General features: G+C 42.6%; 1 protein-coding gene across 1 annotated transcript in view; it reads left to right on the forward strand.

Moving 5' to 3' along the window:
- Nucleotides 1-20421, forward strand: part of LOC115618971 (C-Maf-inducing protein-like) — a 184072-nt gene that overhangs the window by 70409 nt on the left and 93242 nt on the right. The window lies entirely within an intron of this gene.

The following is a 20421-nucleotide window of genomic DNA, read 5'->3' on the forward strand; positions in this document are numbered from 1 at the left end:
TATTCTGATTCACACTCAACTAACAATCCATATTCTAAAAATTTATCAATGATTTCTTTCCACTTTTAACAGGCAAAGCATTTTTCGCCTTACCTGGAACTTCAGATGCCCATACCCCCGCTATGCCTGATTAAAGGCTTCTATTTCAGGGAGGTCCTCCTTTTTCACTTCTCTGTTGAATTAAAGATAAACTCAGGATTTCAATTAATTGTTCATCCTTAACTCTTAATTCCATTTCTCCTTCCTTAAACGTTATAGTTGCTTCCAAATGCTGTAGTAAATCTCGCCCCAACAAAGATTCTGGAGAATTTGGCATGTATAAAAACTTATGCATTCCTATTTGTTTTCCCAATTTGTATTCTGAAGGTTTCAGAAAGAATGCTTTTTCTTGGCAGCCAGCAGCTCCCACAACTGTAACAAATTCTTTTCCTAATGGAATCCAACTTTGATTTAACACTGAATAGGTTGCTCCTGTGACTGGAGCCACCTGGAGATTCTTTAGCTTAGGGCAGTCTCACTTCCAATGTCCAATTTCCCTACAGTATGCACACTGATCCGGTCCCAAAGGAGAAGAATTTATTCCTCCACCCCTGCCTGACATTCCTCTTCTGCCTCTGCCTCGTCCTCTCATATTAGTCCCTCTACCAATTTCTACTTGTCCCAAAGCTGCCACTGTAGCCGTGGCTATGGCACCACCCAGCTTTTTCTTCCAACTTTTCTGTATCACGATTATCTGGTTCTTTAAACTTCTGAAGCTTCTTTCTAATATCTTCTGATGATTGCCCTAAAAATAGATTGGCTATCTGGTGCTTCCCTTCCTCTGAGGAGGGATCTAATGTAGTGATCTCTCGCATTGCTTCTCTCAACCTGTCCAAAAACTCAGTCGGTGTTTTGGCTTGCCCTTGTTTTGTAACAAATAGGGCTGACCAATTTACTGTTTTAGGAATTGCATTTTCTAATCCAAATTTTATCCAATTTTGAAATCTTTTCAGAGTGGCATAATCTGCAGGCTCATCATAGTCCCAATCTGGTGTTGTGGTGGGAATATGGTCTTCTACTCTGCCTGCTAATGCTCCTGCAGTAATCTGAGCACTCACATGAGTGCGGGCAGTTTTTAACACCAGCTGTTTTTTCCGTTTCGGTTAAAGCATCCAGCATTACATCTATAGCTGCCCAGTCAGGATCTTGGCTTTTAACAATCAACTCAAACCTTTTTGCCACTCTTATCGGATCATCTTGATAGTCTTTCACAGCTAAATTCCAAGCATCTAAATCTCCCATTGAAAAATTCACCTTTATTATTGTCTGACCCTCCGGTCCCATTGCCTGTCCTGCTCAGTTGTCAGCAACAGCAACCCTCTCCTCCTTGTCAGTATCAGAAGGATTCGGGGCAGGGGACGCTCCTCTTGGCGGTCTCGGTAATACATAATCTTCTACCCTATCTTCCTTCTTTTTCCTTAATTTTAAACACATTTCTCCAATATCACAACCCAAACAACACCTCTCCAACTTAGGTTTCTATTGCTTTTTTGTTGTTTGTTTGGTCGTTTTTTGGGTTTTTTTGTTGTGGTGTTTTTTTTTTTTGTCCCTTTCCAAAGCTAAAATTAAGGGATCTGGCAGAGCTCTCTTGATTCCACATTCCTTCTGCCACTCTTGCTGTTTTCTTAACGTGAAAAACATATCTGCATACATTACTTTGCTCTGTTGATGTCCCATTATTAATTTTACACACACACACACACACACACAAGGGATCCCACAAACACACTTCACACAACTACAATACCTAAAACACAAACAGAATCCAATTAGACAAACAACTATTAATGACACAATCACAACATACAGTACAGCCTTAATCATATCATATCGTCAATACCAAAATCGTTACCATGATAATCTGCAAAAGTAGGTCAAGTACCAGCATGTCACAAACAGAAACAAATCCAAATGTATACCAATCTAGCGCTAGCAGCCGGGTATATGCCTTGCCTACAAGATTTCTATATCTCGATTTACGGAAGGCTCCAAACAAAAGGTTAACCCATCAAAATCCAAACTTCAGACAGACTCCCGTGCAGGACGTCTCCTACGACTTATGGAATGTTAACCAAAACAAAACAATATTTACAAAAGAATACCTTCTTAAAGATGGTCCTTGTCTGCTCCTGCAGTGATCTGAGTGAGTCGAGGGGTCCCTCTGGGAAAATTCCCCGGGGGCCCTATGGAGCCCTGTTCTCAGCAGGTCCTGCAGCTGAGCAGAGAGGGTCCCATCTGGGGTGCCAAATTACATTATTGAATATATATATTACATTATTGAATATATAATGAAATTGTATTTCATTTTGTACTTCCTTGTCCCATCTCTGGCTGTTTTCCTACATTTTTACTGTATCGCTAGCCTGTAAAATGTCTTTATCTATGGTTTTGTCTGTATAACAGACAAGAAAAAGAGCTCTGTGCAAGTGTTGCTTCACCATTTGTTGTCATTTGTTGTTCCTCCATAAATTCACCCCACTGAAATTAATAACTTCTGGGAGGATTCATTGAGATTTACTTATTTTCTTTCTGGTCTAAAATGTTGTTTAGAAATATAGTTTGTACCTTGCTGCCAGTGCTAAGACCAGCTTTAAAAAAAGAAAGGTGGTAACAACGTTTTCTGCTCCATTTGTTGTGTCTTGTCCTTCTGCAATCTGGGGAGCTGGGGGGGGGACATCTCTTCTACAGAAGTGTGGGTGAAGGAACACTTGCCTCTGTGAGCGGCTGCATTTCTTGGTTGCAGAAGCTGCCAGTCCCTGTCATACCTCCAGCCCTTTGCAAACATACCAGCTCCCTCTGTGCAAAGGTATGCAAGTAGAGGAGACTGAGTGCTGAGCTGAATCAAAAGTCAGACCTCACCAGCCATGCATTGCTTCCCTCACTCCTGTCCTTTCTTCCAGGAAACCAAGGCTGACTCTGTTTACCTGCATCCTCCTCACACAGTGAAAAAGCCCTGGGCTTCAGTTTCCATTTCAAAGGCAGTGTTGGCTGCTGCATTGGAGATAGAGCCTGATAATTTTGGTTATGAGTGGCTGATATGTTCCTCTGGCTAGAATTACTGCTGGTGGAACAGCCTTGCTGAGTGATGTCATCTGCCCATAGCGAGGGCAGACGGCTGGAAAAACAGCGTCCTTGCAGTGCTCTGCCCTTGTGGTGAGACCACCTCTAAGAGATCCTGTGCCAGTCATTTCTGGGCTTCTCCACAGATGCTCTTTGAAAAGGTGCCAGCTGCTGCCAACTGCAATGGTGGTTTTTGTGATGTGTCTACTAGTAATTGAAATCAGGGAAACCTGTGGGCTTTGGCTCTATAAGAAGAGAAAGGAAGAAGTGTGTCTGCTGCATTATCACTGCATGCCACTGTAAAACCAATGGCTCGTGTATGTCTTTCAAGAGAAACCATTTGGCCTAGTCTAACTGGTATGTGCAACCGTATTTTTAGATTTATGGTGAGGTAGCACTGGAAGAAACTGACAACTTTGGATTTGGGTGTTGTATGCAGTGGCTTGTGCAATAGTACAGCTACTCAGAGGATCTCTTAAAGTGTAACTGTGCTTGCTCATTCAGTGGTTAGAGTACAGGAAGTTTGTGTTGGGGTGTGTGTAATAGTGGTTGTTTTTAAAGGTTTTGGTAAAGTAATAAATAGTAATAAATAGGTCATAGGAAATGAAGCAGCTGCTAGCTAATCCCTAGATGTGTTCTCTGCTTTCTTCTAAACTGCAGTATTTACTTTAAAAAGTTGTTATGCAAATATACAAACCAAAGTGCAAATGTATGTCTTATATTTTGGAATCAAAACCACCCTGTCTTATTTTGAACCTTTGAGAAAAGTGATCTAGAGTTTTAATTACACTTTCCAGCCATGTAAATTGCAGAGATAATTGTATACATCAGCACTATCTGACCTAGTTCTGCTGCCGTGCCTTTCATCTGTGGATCTCCAAGTGCCTTACAAAGAAAATTCTTTCATATTAGAAGACGGGGAACCTGGGGCACAGAGAAGCAAAGTGAATATCCAGCCTGAAAGGGACTGAACCCCAAAGAGAAGCAAGGTCTGCTGAGTTCCAGTGGGCTAAGTGGCATTTACTCTTTGTACAAGTGGCCGCCATTACTGACTACTTACATCATTGTGCTACATGCTGTGTAACTGCATGCCCATCTTTTTCGAAAGATTTGTCTTATGTTTTTTCTCCTGAGTCGATGTCATATGTAATTTCCTTCTAAGCCTCTCAGATTTTGTTATAATTTGTGGTTCTGGAGATTGCTGTTGCATGTAAGTTAGATGTGTGTTTTCTGTTGGGTTTAATATTTCCTTTCATGCCTGTGACACATCCCATTTTCCCTAGAGTTGGCAGTAGGATAGTAGGGGAACAAAGAGTCATGTTTGTCCTGGGTTCAGCTATAGCAGTCATTTTTCTCCTTCTTAGTAGCTGGTGTAGTGCTGTGTTTTTGACTTTCAGCCTGGGAACAACGCTGATAACACCGATGTTTTTAGTTGTTGCTAAGTAATGTTTATTCCGACCAAGGACTTTCTCAGTCCTATGTTCTGCCAGGGAGGAGGGGTAGTTGGGAGGAAATAGAGACAGGACACCTGACCCAAAGTAGCCAAAGGGGTATTCCATACCACAGCATGTCATGCCCAGTATATGAACCAGGGGGGAGTTACCCGGAAGGCCCAGATCACTGCTCGGGTCGGGCTGGGTATCGGTCGGCAGGTGGTGAGCAATTGCATTCTCTCCCCTTGTTATTTCCCTTATAATTATTATTATTGGTGGTAGCAGTAGTGGTTTTGTATTATACCTTAGTTACTGGGCTGTTCTTATCTCAACCTGTGGGATTTACATTCTTTTGATTCTCCTCCCCATCCCTCCGGGAGCGGGGGAAGGAAGAAAGGTGGGGAGTGAGCGAGTGGCTATGTGGTTCTGGATTACCAGCTGGGCTTAAACCATGACAATGTTGCATTTAATTTTCTGACACCTTTTTTCAGAAAGTGACTTGTGAAATAGTGGTTTCACTGACATATAGATACGTGATGTAGATAAATAATCACACGTATGGTTAGCCAAGGCTTTGCTTATCTAAGCGGAGAGTTGTTTTTAGCTGCAACGCTGTTTTGCAGTGTGTAAGCTGATCTTTTTCTGAAATTGGAATCAAAAGGGGACTGATGGGGATCAGTGGCAGTTACACATTGCTCTGAAGTTGTATCTGTTTCAGTCCTGATGAAAGCTATTTGTTTATCTTCTTCCAGAATCAAATCTTTGTTTATCTACAGAGCTGGAATATCAACAATACAGTCTCCCACTACTACGCATCTCATCCCTTCGTCACTGGGGACATTGTGCGAGGTCAGAGGTGTTTTAACACTCCTGACCCAGTTTTTCCTTTGGCCTTCATTCTGACTCTGCTCGTCACTGAGTCCATGCCAAGCACAGTTGTGCTAGATAGTGGTTATTACCAGTCTCTTTCCTACAGAGGCAAATATGTGGTGGCTTTGTATTTGTTGTGTTCCAAGATTTTAGCACAAAGAAATTAAGTGGGATAGACAAAGAGATTTCAAGGCTGAATGACATTGCTTTCCTTCTTTTCATTGATAGCTAGCTGTCACTTTGCAAAGCCCCAGTGTTGCATTTGTAACACGAGCTTTCAGATCAAGAGCAGGAATGTGAATGCTGTCCTCTGTCCTAGGGGGTATGTTTCTCCCTTATTTCTCCACCACTTTATGTAATTCACAGTGAAACGTCCCTCATGTTCTTGCTTTGTGAAGCACTCACGGTCAGTACTGCTCACATGTTGGTGATTGGGATGTGCCTCATCTATGGTCCAAGGATGTAGTAGCCTGTGCTTCATCAAAAGCTGACACCAGTACAATTTATGGACTGATTGACATTGAATTAAATGAACTATTGACATTGTTTGAACTCATTATCTTTGCTGGTAAGTGGACAATGTTAGTTGAGAAGCTTAGGGTTAGCTGTGCCTGTGAGAATGTGGAACTTGCAGGCTGTGAATGGTTGCTTTGTAGAAATGGCATGTAGTGTAAGTTTGTATGATGCCATGTTATGAGTGGTGCTGTCCTAACTTTTGCCAAGTTAATTTAGGCAGTTTAAGAAAACAAACTAAGCTCAGCTGTTGCGTGCTTCTTTGTGATAAGGTGTCTTATGTGTGAAATGATTTTATTTTGACAGATTCTTCAAGATTGGGGCTGTGCCTTTTTCACTATTTTATACAAAATAAAGATGAAGTGGCTATCTCTCCATGACAGCAAATGGGTTTGGGTCATTTATTTTTTGTATTTGACATACTTGGTTTCTTTTGGCTGAGAATAAAAATTTCAAAATGAGCTAAGCAAGAAAGTCTGTGGGTAGCCAGTGATACAGTCTAAGGCATGGCCTAAAAGAAAGCTTATGAAACCTAGAAACCCTCAAGAGCCTTAAAGGTCAAAGCAACCTGTTAAAACCTGCAGGATAGATTGCTCAAAGCCAGGGCAAAGCTGCCAGAAATGCAGTAACATGCTGGTCAAGCTTAGCAGCTGAGGCTCCTCTCCCTTGTCATGCAATTAAAATGCTTCTGATTTTCCAGGTTTGGTTGTTTGAAAGGTCTGCCTCTCCTCCAGGTACGTGTTTAGCTGCAGATGCTTGTGAGATTACAGTAGCACTTTCAGTATATTGACTGACATTGCGCTTGCTGGAGTAACCCTTGCTGAGCCCTGGTCAGGCAGCACAGCTTGCTGCATGCAAGGTCATCTTTATCTTATTTGCATGGCTGGCCAAAGATCAAGCTGCTTTTAACACCAAACCTGAAATTGGAAGCTTGCTCTCCACAGATTTTTCTCTGCTTTCTCAAGGAGTAAGGAGTAGAAAGTCCAGTTGCTGATGTCTTTCAGCTTCTGCTGAAGCAATTAGGGGGTGCTAGCTGCAGGGTTCAGCTCTCCCCTTGCTGGTCCTGGAAGGCCATGTGAGGGAGGAAGCTCTTTGGTGGGCACTGGGACAGTGGTTTCGTAATCTTTGGTGGGAAGGCAGACCATGTCACTGCAAAGAAGTGTCTTCGGAAGTCGCTCATCACAACACTGATGTAAGCACCCCAAAGCATGTAGAGAAATTATCTTTTTTTTCCCCCCTTCAACATAAGCATTTGTGAAAATGTGTTTATTTTTGTATTATGTATTCTTTACCTAAGCTTTTTCCTCTGCAGTTCAGAGTCTCAAAAAACAAAATATATGTGTCATCAGAGCCTACTGCCCAAAAATCAACATTATGCTACCTGCTGTCATTGTTTTTATGGAACACAGCACAAAAAGTTGGGGAATAACACAAATGAGAGTTAGTGAATCACAGCGGTAAAATACTACTCCAAGCAATGACTGGTGTCAGTTGAAAAAATAATTTTTCCCTCCTTTTGAAAAAGAGAAATAGATGTCAGAATTCAGAAAAAAAAGCTTTAATTTAACAAAAATAAAGCTACTGTTTAAGTGTTAGTTTTTAAATGGAAAGCAAAGCATGAAACCACAGGCCATTTGTGTGTGCAGTGTTGCAAAAGACACAAAAGTGACTGCCAAGCACAGCAGACCCAAGCTTAAGAAGCAAGCATTCAGAAAGACTGTCCAAAAATGTACAGTGAAATCTGAAAAGTATGCTGCGCTTTTTCCCCTGTTCTTTTTAAGCATGTAGAGACTGGATGTTAAACACCCCTTGTGTGTAATTAAGGTCACTATCTCAAACTCACACCCTTGTGTACAGGCACATTCTGGTTAGAAGTGGAAGCGTTTACTGGAATACATTCAGAGAGCCCAGATCCTCACTGGGTGCTGCTGAAATTTTTCTTGCTAATTTTTAAACAGTTGTTTGTCTGCACAAATTAATTTCTTTTGTTACTTGTCTTTTGACATTGTAGACATCAAACTTCAAAGGCTTGCTTGACTGCCAGATAAAATATTGGCATCCTTTTATTTCTAATAGTCCCTAAGATGAAAGTGTGTTACAGGTTCTGAGCTGTAAGGAGTAAGTCTTGATCACGTTGGAATACAACTGGAATGAGAAATCTCATTTGCTCTTTAAGAATAATTTATAAAGAAGTTGAGCGGAGCAGGAGACATGACTTGGGTTTTCTGTTTTGCTGTGCCAGGGGAGGTTTAGATAGGATATTAGGAAAAATGTATTCACAGAGAGGGTGATCAGGTATTGGAACGGGCTTCCCAGGGAAGTGGTGGAGTCACTATCCGTTGAAGTGTTTAAAACCTGTTGTTCTGGGTTCAGCTGTAGCAGTCATTTTTCTCCTTCTTAGTAGCTGGTGCAGTGCCGTGTTTTCAACTTCAGTCTGAGAACAACGCTGATAACACACCGATGTTTTTAGTTGTTGCTAAGTAATGTTTACTCCGACCAAGGACTTTCTCAGTCTCATGCTCTGCCAGTGAGGAGGGGCACGGGAAGCCGGGAGGAAGCAGAGACAGGACACCTGACCCAAACTAGCCAAAGGGGTATTCCATACCACAGCACGTCATGCCCAGTATGTAAAATGGGGGGAGTTACCCGGAAGGCCCAGATCGCTGCTCGGGTCAGGCTGGGTATCAGTTGGTGGATGGTGAGCAACTATATTCTCTCCCCTTGTTATTTCCCTTATCATTATTATTATTGGTGGTAGTAGTAGTGGTTTTATATTATACCTTAGTTACTGGACTGTTCTTATCTCAACCCATGGGAGTTACATTCTTCCGATTCTCCTCCCCATCCCTCTGGGAGCCCGGGGGAAGAAGGGGGGGAGTGAGCAAGCAGCTGCATGGTTCTGAGTTACTGGCTGGGCTTAAACCACAACGCCTGTGTCGATGAGGCCCTCAGTGATATGGTTTAGTGGTGGTCTTGGCAGTCCTGGGCTAATGGTTGGACTTGATCTTAAAGGTCTTTTCCAACCTAGTTGATTCTATGATTCTATAAATTACATTCTTCTGATAGAAGAGGTTTTGTTGCATGCTTTTGACGAATTCTGCCAAGAAGGCATAATTTATTATCAGTGCAACTGGATTTGCAAATTTGCTGTTCCATTTGCTGGGGGTGTATGTTGCTAGAAAAAAAAATAATATGGCAATTTTTTTTTTTTTTTGATTGGGGGTTTTTTCCTCTTTTTTTCAGTCTGCTTTCTGATGGGTGGTGCTAAACTAATTTCTTAATATTGTATCAGATACATGTAGTGAAAGAAGAGACTTGTAAAAACTGATGGGTTCACTTGGTAAGGTTTTGTATTTTGTGAACTGCAGAATCTTGTTGAGGGCACCAGAGTGACTGTGTGTCCTCAGCTGTGATCGCCATTAGCTTTGGGTCTTTGGTGCATTATGTAGCACTAATATTAAAAACCAAAACAAAACCACAAAAAAACCTTTATAAGAAAATCCTGTAATATTTCATAGAGTATTTCTAAGAATTTTTTAAAGTATAGACTTCTTTATCACAGAGTTAGTTCACTCCAGTGAATCTGAGTTTTAGGGAGAGGGCAGGACTCCTGCTAACACTGTGAGAGGTGATTTCTACTGCCACTGTTTGCCAGTTCTGTAAACCCCAGTGAAATGTCAGGACTGGAACACAGTATAGAAACCAGGGCACCTGATTTTGGGTCTTAGCATCTGATTCACTGGGGGGTGCATTTTCCTGGACTTGGGGGAATTGGGTAAACAAAGACTCATGTCATCTTACTAAATTCTCAGGTTTCACATACGGTTTAAATTATGTTCCTAGAGCACTTTGGGATCATTCAGGAGAAAAAGGAAGATGCAGGAGTGTGTACTTCTTATTTTCCATAATGCAGTTGCATGTGGCTATACTAGATTTACTCTACTTCTGTATTTGAGTAACTCAGAGGGGATGTCTTTTAGCCTCTTGAATTTTGTCTGTAGTCTGAATTCACACCTATGATGTTTTCCTTTGTGGAGAGCATTAGACTTGGTTACAGCTCAAGACAAAAGTGCGAACTTCTGATTTAGTCACATAGAGCATCAACTGAGTCATCTCCATCCTCAGCCTGGTTCAGTCTCAGCCTTCTTAAAGCTGTGCTGATGGTTGAGCTGCTAATTTCTGTCTCCAAATAATGTCAGTGTATATTAATGAATGTCATTAATTGATTTAAGTGGTTCATGAGAGGACTAAGATCTCAAGGAGTCCAAGTATAATGACATAGAAACTGCTGACTGTCTGTGTCTGACTTGGGTAGTGGCTGGAGTCATCTCTGGGAGTGGTCTGATAACTTTGCATTCAAGATTCCTGTAGAACTGTCATTTCAAAGTCATTTTAATTAGGTGGTGTGGAGAGCAATTGTGTGGTGTAGATTATTAGGGAAAAAACAAATCCCATAAAGCTTCAGTCACTGTGGGTTTTCTTTTTTTTTTCCTCATAAACCTTCAGCAACTGCAGACTGCATCAGGATGCTCAGAACAGGTTTGGATGCTGTTAAGAGGACCAGCAAAGTCAGGGGTAGCATTCATCCTGCAGCGACTAGTGAAATGTATGATGATTTCTGTGTGTATGCCTTAAACACTTTTTTTTTTTTTTGGAAGTAAAAGTGTCATCTTCAGCTCTTTTCCTCCAATATTTTAATGGTCTGACATGGCTATTTATGCTTTTGTGTCTGGTAATGCTGATGGACAGTTCTCATAATGGGCCTTGTCAATAGCTTTGTGTATTTGTTGTGGCAGTGTTGAGAGCTTGTGGTACTTAGTTCTTGGGAAGGACAATACAGTTGCCATTCCTCTTTGACCTAGTATGCTTTTTTCCTGGTAGGAAAACAGAATGGGCGCAGCATTAGTCAAGGACCATAGTATTTAATGTCTGAGAAGAAACACTGTGATTGTCTAGTTTGATGTCCTCGAAACCTAATCCAGTGAGTTTTGCATTGACTTGCACTAGCTTTTCATTCTGTTCATGAAAGTGTGAGGGAATAGATGACAAGTTTAGAAATCATAGAATCATAGAATAGTTAGGGTTGGAAAGGACCTTAAGATCATCTAGTTCCAACCCCCTTGCCATGGGCAGGGACATGTCGCACTAAACCATGTGGCCCAAGGCTCTGTCCAACCTGGCCTTGAACACCACCAGGGATGGAGCATCCACAACCTCCCTGGGCAACCCATTCCAGTGCTTCACCACCCTCACTGTAAAGAACTTCTTCCTTATATCTAATCTAAACTTCCCCTGTTTTAGTTTGAACCCGTTACCCCTTGTCTTGTTGCTACAGTCCCTAAGGAAGAGTCCCTCCCCAGCATCCTTATAGGTCCCCTTCAGGTACCAGAAGGCTGCTATGAGGTCTCCACGCAGCCTTCTCCAGGCTGAACAGCCCCAACTTTCTCAGCCTGTCTTCATACGGGAGGTGCTCCAGCCCCCTTATCATCCTCGTGGCCCTCCTCTGGACTCACTCCACCAGCTCCATGTCCTTTTTATGTTGAGTTGAATCTCAGTTCTTTACTCACGTAATGAATGTTGTTGCAACTACTGGTGGCTTGTCTCAAATGCATCTGCAAGATCTGGACTTCTAAATGAAGTGCAGCAACAGTTTTCCTAATAACTTGCCCTAGCTGCTCTTAGTTACTGAAGGACAGAGTTATTTTTCACTCTCTTCTCATGAGTAAAAGCCTAGTGCGGCCACTGAAATAACCAATTTGGTGCTTCATGATGCAGCCTTTGTTCTTGAAAGTACCAAGGCTTGTATTCATCCTGAAGAGAGTACTCTCTATGCAATGTTGTTGAATCTTGTGTGTATCTGCAGCTGTATATTTAAAGTTGGATATACTACTTCTAGACTGACAACAATATATTTAATTTAGTGCTAGATCACTGCCAGGATTACCTGTGTGGGCCGTGATTTAAGAGGTGCTGTTAGAATTCAGTGACATCTCCAGCACACCTGCTGCCACTGATGCATTCCTGCTGCATCGCTGCCTCTTACAGGGGTCACAGCAGCAGGCTGGAACATTGTGTTTCCAGCTCTGTGTAATAACCTCTTGAATGATATACTGGAAAGTAACTGAAAATATTGATGAAAATATTAATGAAAATAAAATGATAGAGGGGCTGATGACTACATGTATCTTCCTTGTAACTGAGCATGTAGAGAATGTGCTTGGATGAGATAAAAAGAAAATGGGAGATGACAAGAATTTCAGAGGTGTGGTTTGTCTGGCACTGGCATTTCTGGCTGAGCTTGTAATGCTCTGATATGCACAAGATATGCTCATAGGCAGTTGCGCCTTTGAAAATATTATTCTTTCTTCATGCCTAATCCTTGCATCACAGGAATGGCTCTGAATGTACAGTAAAACCTTTGATCTGTACTCTGAGAGAGGTATTGGCAAAAAATTATTAGGATTGGCTGCGGAGGTGTTAGGATGTGGGTCAAAATGAAACTTTATATCAGTACCTTGGATCTGAGTCTGATTTTCTTATTTTGCAAAGAACGGGATTTGAGGTTAAGGTTCTCAGCTTAAATCTGAAGCAGAGAAGCATATTCCTCAATTGTTCTTTGAACGCTTTTGACTTGGGTTTAGTGATCCAAAATCTTGCAAAACATTGTAGTATTTGGAAGTAATCTCCTACAGTGTTTATAGTGTTAAATTTGGTTTTGGTTTCTGTTTTATTCATTTCCAGTAAGAGCTGGTAATTTGTTGCAAGGAAGCAGGAGTAGAGTCTGATTTGGAATTCAAAGGTACGTAGTTTTAAATTATATTTTTCAGAAAGAGAAAGCAAAAAGGTCTTTCTCAGCAGGATGCAGGCTAGAGAAAAAGGCAGATGTTACTTTATTGTGCAAAATTTATATTTCCTTTCCAATAATAATACTTCCCTAAAATGCCTTGATAATGTCTGGTTGAAGCTTGCTGATCACTTGGGCCTTTTTCAGAGGTTAACATGGATGCTGGGCCTTATTTTAAGATGCTTTCAAAAAAACTTCTTTTTTTGTCTCTGGGGAAATGATTAATAAACAATCTCTATATTAAGCATTCTTCTTTAAATGTTTCCTACATACATCTGGGAAGATGTATGTAGGAAAATGAAGTAGTTATATTCTTGATGCTCAACCCTTCGTATTAAACTCTGATCTGGTTGTTTTTCTGATAAGCCAGATTTTTCTCTCTGGTTGCAAACATAATAGTGCCATGAGATTCTGTTAATGTTGTAGGAACATGCAGCCAAAGCAATTAGAAGGAAGAAAGCTGGTATTAACAGTAAGTTCATATATACACTTTTGTTCAGCCATGGTTAGTGAGAGTTGAGTTTATCAAATAAAATGTTAAGAAACTGAAAGATGAGAAATAAATCCATGCACAGTTCAGTGCGAGTGGCTGATTGTCCTTTTGGGCTGGCCTGTGGTCATTGATCCTCTGCCGTCTGGGGAAGCAGGATAGGTCTGTAATGCAGAACAGGTCTTAGCTCTGCAGGGAGCCTGACTTGTGGATTAGAGGGAGTAGGACTCCTCCTTGGTCACTGTTACACTGTGTGTGGCAGTGGTGTCATACAGAGATGTGGTAGTATTTAATTACACAGAGGAGGGCAGGAACAGTTATCCTTTTGTTCCTTTCCTGCCTTGGGTAAAGCTGATGTAAGCAGAAGTGGGCAAAACCCATGATGTGTTGTCCTGGGTTCAGCTGTAGCAGTTATTTTTCTCCTTCTTAGTAGCTGGTGCAGTGCTGTGTTTTCGACTTCAGTCTGAGAAGAATGCTGATAACACACCAATGTTTTTAGTTGTTGCTAAGTAATGTTTACTCCAATCAAGGACTTTCTCAGTCACATGCTCTGCCAGTGAGGAGGGGCACAGGAAGCTGGGAGGAAACAGACAGGACACCTGACCCAAAGTAGCCAAAGGGGTATTCCATACCACAGCACATCATGTCCAGTATATATAAACTGGGGAGAGTTACCCAGAAGGCCCAGATGGCTGCTCCGGTCGGGCTGGGTATCAGTTGGTGGGTGGTGAGCAACTATATTCTCTCCCCTTGTTATTTCCCTTATCATTATTATTATTGGTGGTAGTAGTAGTGGTTTTATACCTTAGTTACTGGACTGTTCTTATCTCAACCCATGGGATTTACATTCTTTCTCCTCCCCATCCCTCCGGGAGCAGGGGGAGGAAGAAGTGGGGGGGGGGGGGGAGTGAGCAAGCAGCTGCATGCTTCTGAGTTACCGGCTGAGCTCAAACCATGACAGTTCTTTTTGGCACCCAACGTGGGGCACGAAGGGTTGAGATAATGACAGATCTGACCAGAGTGTGTCTAATCATATTTGTGATAAGCATTCATTGTTTCGGATTAATAGTCACTCATTACAATGCTGATATATTTGCTCTCAGAGTTGTTGCATTTGATCTCAGAGTATCAGTATGTCATACCTTACTTGCAGCCAGTATTTGCTGTTTTAGTGTTTATCAGCTGGGGGGCCTGGGCTGAGGTTCTTCTTTCACTGTACTTCATGGTAATGACTTGCAATACAATAGAATCATTGATCATGAAACTGGTCTGGTATGTGTTCCCAGCGTGGTCATCACCTCTATGCTTTGGGAGGCATATAATGGAAGTTTTTAGCAATTAGACATCTTTCTTTTTCCTTTCCTTGGGGGGTCAACCTATGGAGGAGATATTCCCTCACACCCTCTGCTCCCCCACCAGGCTATTTACAGCAGCATTTGAGAATTCTAAAGGATTTGGATGGCCTTTGAATACCCTTGAAACCTGCCTGCTGATTGTGCTGGGGATCAGCATGTTGCCACACTTACGGAGTGTGTTTTACCCACGGCCATCCCACTCTGAGAACGCCTTATTTCGTCTGATCTTGAAAGTTAAGCACTGTCAGGTTTGGGTCTGGTCTAGGGTTACGCAATGATATAGGAGGACCACCAAGAGATTTTCCCTGAGGCTGGACAGTCATGAGTGGCAGGGTGTGTGGGATAGTATGGGCAAGTATCTAGGCCAGTGGGCCCCTCCAGTGCTTTGGAACTTCACCCCTGAACAAGTGCAACATCCGGAAAAACTAGTAAAACACTTAAATGAGGTGTGCTGTTGTCCTGGTTATACCAGAGAGGGACAAATCATGGCAACGTGCTGGGGCTTGGCCTATACTTACAGAGCTCTGCTCAACACTCTCCAACACCTTCAAAGGGAAAAAAATGTCTCTGGATCTGATGGCAAAGCAACAGACAACGCAGCTACTCAACCCTCAAGCACAACAGGTACACCAACCCCGGTGACAGACACTGCAGCCACTCCGACCACAGTGATAGACACTACAGCTAAACCAAAGGACCAATCCATGCCAATATCGATTGCCTGTGCAAGCAAGGGGAAAAGCGAACGAGAGGCAAAAAGAGCAACCCATGCAGTGAAGAAAGATGAAGACACAATGTGCATACTACAGGGGACGGCGTCTGAACAGGAGTTATTGATACAGGAATCAGAGGAAGAGGAAGAAGAAGAGGTAACTTCTCAATCCCGGAGCTTGACCGAGCTGCAGAATATGCAAAAAGATTTCACCTGTCTTCCACGGGAGCACATCATCACCTGGTTGCTCCGATGCTGGGACAATGGGGCCGACAGTCATGAACTAGAAGGTAGGGAAGCCAAGCAGCTGGGATCACTTGCTAGGGAAGGAGCAATTGACAAAGCGATTGCAAGAGAGAAGCGAGCCCTCAGTCTTTGGAGGCGGCTCCTGGCAGCTGTGAAGGAAAGGTTTCCCTACAAGGACAATGTTATGTGTCGCTCAGCCAACTGGACCATGATAGAGGCATCCAGTCCCTGAGGGAATCAGCCATTCTAGAGATGATCTATCATAGGCTGGTTGCTGGGAATGCACCTGTAGATCCAGATGAAGTCGAATGTACACGACCCATGTGGCGGAAACTTACACAGAGTGCGCCATCATCATATGCCCACTCATTGGCCATCATTATATGCCCACTCATTTGCATCAGTGACCTGGAGTGAGGCAGCACCACCAACAGTTGATGAATTGAGTCATCAACTCCAAGAGTTCGAAGACGATCTCACCCCTTCCATCATTTCAGCTGTGGAAAAACTGTCCCAGGAGTTCAAACAATTGAGAGACGATTTATCCGATCTATCCAGCTCCCCACGTGTACTAACCCGTGTCTCACCTATTAACAGAAAGCGCCCTGTTGCCCAAGAAAGTAGATATGAGGTACACACCATGGGCCACCCTATGGTTCCCTGATCGGGAAACAATTGGCATGGCCCCCTCGCATGGATGGCATGCAAATTCCTGAAGTGTTCCATTTTTTTTTTTAAAAGAACTGTCATGGTTTAAGCCCAGCCGGTAACTCAGAACCCTGCAGCTGCTCGCTCACTCACCACCATTCTTCTCCTCCCACTCACGGATGGATGGGGAGGAGAATCGAAAGAATGTAAATTCCACGGGTTGAGATAAGAACAGTCCACTAACTAAGGTGTAATACAAAACCACTACTACTACCACCAATACTAATAACAATAAGGGAAATAACAAGGGGAGAGAATACAGTTGGTCACCATCCACCGACTGGTACCCAGCCTGACCCGAACAGCGATCTGGCCTTCTGGGTAACTCCCCCCAATTTCTATACTGGACATGATGTGCTGTGGTATGGAATACCCCTTTGGCTACTTTGAGTCAGGTGTCCTGTCTCTGCTTCCTCCCGGCTTCCTGTGCCACTCCTCACTGGCAGAGCATGAGAGACTGAGAAGTCCTTGATCGGAATAAACATTACTTAGCAACAACTAAAAACACTGGTGCGTTATCAGCACTTTTCTCAGACTAAAGTCAAAAACACAGCCGTGTTTAATTACTTTAAAGCAGATTTTGATATGAAACTGGGAGGAAGGTGGGGAGTCAATCTAGCTTAATATGTGAAGCTGTTTTGTTGGGAGGGTGTTTTTTCACTGAACATTTAATTCTCAAGTGATATTGTATAAGCCACCTCTGTGTTGATATGTAGTGTGCTACATATGTTTTCTTTTTAAGCAGTAGCATTGTGGAAATCCCAAAAGCCGTCTGATCTTTCCCGTAGCCTGGGAAGCATTTGTATTGCTTCTCACTTTCAGGTGTATCTCACTAGCTGCTGGCTGGGTAAGTAGCTGTTTTTCCCCCAAAATTGCATCGCCTAGCGACACATCTGCATAGTCTGGTGTGTTGTGTTGTGTGAGCCCCTGCCTGGTCGCTTGAAACAGAAGCCATGAGGGCATGTAGCTCTGTTTCACTGCCCATGTGTGAGCCCTGTATCAGGGCATACAGAGGAGAGCGAGCGTGGAACGGAAAATATTGTTGGAGGACTAAGGTTGTTTAGTATTCAAAAAAACGGTGTGAAAGAGCAGTGCATTAGCATCTGATAAACACGGCTTCTCTGGAAATGCCCCTCTTTAGAGCCACATGCATTGTGATCCCTGGAGGGACTATTGCAATTCCTTGGAATTCTCCAACCTTTCGGGAGCCACACAGATAAAAGGGTTTGCCAGTTTCACAGTGCCTGATTGAAAGGTTGCTCTCTGTTCTGCTTTACAAAGGATGTGTGGTGAGATGATAACACCTTTCATAAGCAGGTGCCCATGCTTCACTTTAGGCACTCGTATTTACCTATCTTGAATAATAACTTGCTAGGCTAATAAATATTGTATTGGAACAAAATGTTTGCTATTTGGGTATGTCACTTTCATACCACTTCATTCTCTGTGAGTACAATGCCTTTATGGTTTTAGTGAAATATTCATATTTTTTAAACTAAGGAGAAAGTATCACTTTATATACTTCATTGTATTCTTTTGCATAGTAGTGGAGCTTACAAAGGTAATTTAGGTTCTAACTGTGCTCTGTTAGCATTTACCAGTCAACTGACACTTTTCTCAAATATTTACTCTGATATTTCACTGCAGTTGCCCTCTCCTTCTCCATTCCCCCACCATCTCCCTTCCATCGAGATATCACACATGTTTCAGTTACCCTCTATTTAAATAGCAACAGTCCCTCCCAGTACAAACAGTTGGTTAGTCATTAATGAGGAAGACCAGCAGTGGAGGAGGTTATGGGTAGGGCCAGGAGCGTGTGAGCACAGTTTTGCAGAAGACTTCCTGCTGAAAAGAAGGGCACTTTTCGTTAGCGTCAGAGTGTCATTCTGTAATGCTGAGGGAGACACAAAATCAAGAGGAAATCACTGCAACAGATGTGAGAGCTGGATCTCACTTAAAATTATGTGGAACCGTCCAAATTATTGTTGAAGGTAAGACACGTGAAGCACAACACTGGCACTTTAATTATGTTTTCCCACCTCCTCCGGTAGCAGAAGGTGATTCCAAGTGCCTGTGACTCATCCTCAGGAGGTCGCTGGGGTTTTTTTGCCTAATAACTATCATTAACAGACAAATAGCTTTTTGAAGGCTCAGCTACACGTCCTTTCTTTTATCTAATGTACAACAGAGAGCTGTATTAATATTTTGCTGGGAACTCAAGACCTGCTCATCTGTTCTCCAAAAAAGGTCAGAATAGAGCATTCAGAAGCATAGTTGGGTTACTGCACTCCCTGTCCCGTACTTGTTAATTGGATTGAGATTGGATGTGGCATCCTGGGAATTAAAAGTGCATTAAAAATAAAAGGAAAAAATTGTTAATGGAAACCATTTGCTATTACAGCGTCTAGGGGTTTCATGGCTCTACAGGTAAAAGGCATGGGCATGATAAGTAGTGTTGGAGAATGCTTATTTAAACAAAGAACTTAATATATAGCATATGTATACTATGCTTATTTTTACAACTGTGTGGTTCTGAGTTACCGGCTGGGCTTAAACCACAACACTTGTAAAGAAAACATAGTAAGAAATGAGCTGGGATGTGCATTAAGAAGGTGATGAGAACTCTCAGGATCGCAGAGACCTTGAGTCAAATTTTGTATTTCTAATGGAGCATGGGATTCTAGGTAACTCAGCTTCATACCAATTCAGTACTTTATACTTGGATCACCTTTCAGGTTAGACTTCATATGCACAGGTGACAGAGGTGAATGCATTGCTTCCCTTGCAGCTGCCTTCAGCCTTCTTGGTTTGCAAAACCCTAAAATTTTCCATGGAAGGTGCAGATCCTTGTGCAGCAGATATGACCCTACTGATAACAGATGTGGTTTCCTTCTTCACCTTTTGTTGACCTACTAGAAATAATGAACAACAGGCCTTTGGAGATCTGTAAACCAGAAGTAAAAGCTGCTGTAAGTGCAAGGACAATGTGCAACAGGAACATGCTATTGCAATTACCTAAACCAGTTCTGAAAAACACAACTGAGCAGAGATCTCCTGTTTGTAGTATGTGTCAGTTTTGCCACATTTCTAGTTATTTAGCAGACTGATTATTTATCAGGTGCCAACTTTGTATTTGGAATTTGGGGGGGATGTGATCATTGTGCCTAAGCATCTGAAGGGAGGGTGTCAAGAGGTTGGGGCCAGACTCTTCTTGGTGGTGCCAAGCGATAGGACCAAAGGCAATAGCCATAAACTAAGTTACACCTGAACACGAGGAAGAACTTTACTGTGAGGGTGACTGCGCATTGGAATAGGTTGCTCAGAGAGGTTGTTGAGTCTACTTGCCTGGAGAGATTCGGAAGCCATCTGGACACAATCCTGAGTAATGTTGCTTGGGGGGTGACCTGTCTTGAGCAGGGAGGTTGGACTAGATGACCCCTAGATGTGCCCTTCCAACCTCAACCATTCTGCAATTCTGTGAAATTAGCTGATGATCTTTAATTGGCAGCTATTAGGGCTGCCCCTGGTTAAAGTAGTCATTAAAGGGTGGCATTTTAGTATAGCATACATTGTGTCTGTATGTGTGGTGCGAAATCCTTACACACAACCCTTTTTCCTCTGGTTTATCAGCATTTGGTGCATTTCATGGCATGTGATACGCCTGATTTATTGAAAGAGAATTAAAAATAGAGAGCAGCCTTGACTTGAGAACAGTTTGTGGATGCAGTTTTGTTTTCTGTCACATCATTGTTGCTATGGTGACTTAGCAAAGATCTGTTTAGCAGTCAGTAGATGTTCTGGGCAAAAGTTAGGGATTTTCCAATATTCCTCTATCCTGGGCTGCATCAAAAGAAGCGTGACCAGCAGGTTGAAGGAGGTGATCCTGCCCCTCTACTCTACTCTCGTGAGACCTCACTTGGAGTATTGTGTCCAGTTCTGGTGTCCTCAACATAAGAAGGCTGTGGTCAGCCTCCAGCTCTGTAATGGGGCAGGTGCACCTTGCAGCTTGTTCTCATCCCTGCCAGCAGAGGCTTGAAAGTGGGAGACAAGGTTTCGTATATAGGATTGACCTCAGGGAGAGCTTTTTGGACATCAGCACTGCAAATGATTAAGTGTTCAGTGCTCCTGGAAGTCCCAGTGGGATTCCCTCT

This window comes from Strigops habroptila, chromosome W, assembly GCF_004027225.2.
Source record: "Strigops habroptila isolate Jane chromosome W, bStrHab1.2.pri, whole genome shotgun sequence".
In the NCBI taxonomy this organism is placed as follows: Eukaryota; Metazoa; Chordata; class Aves; order Psittaciformes; family Psittacidae; genus Strigops; species Strigops habroptila.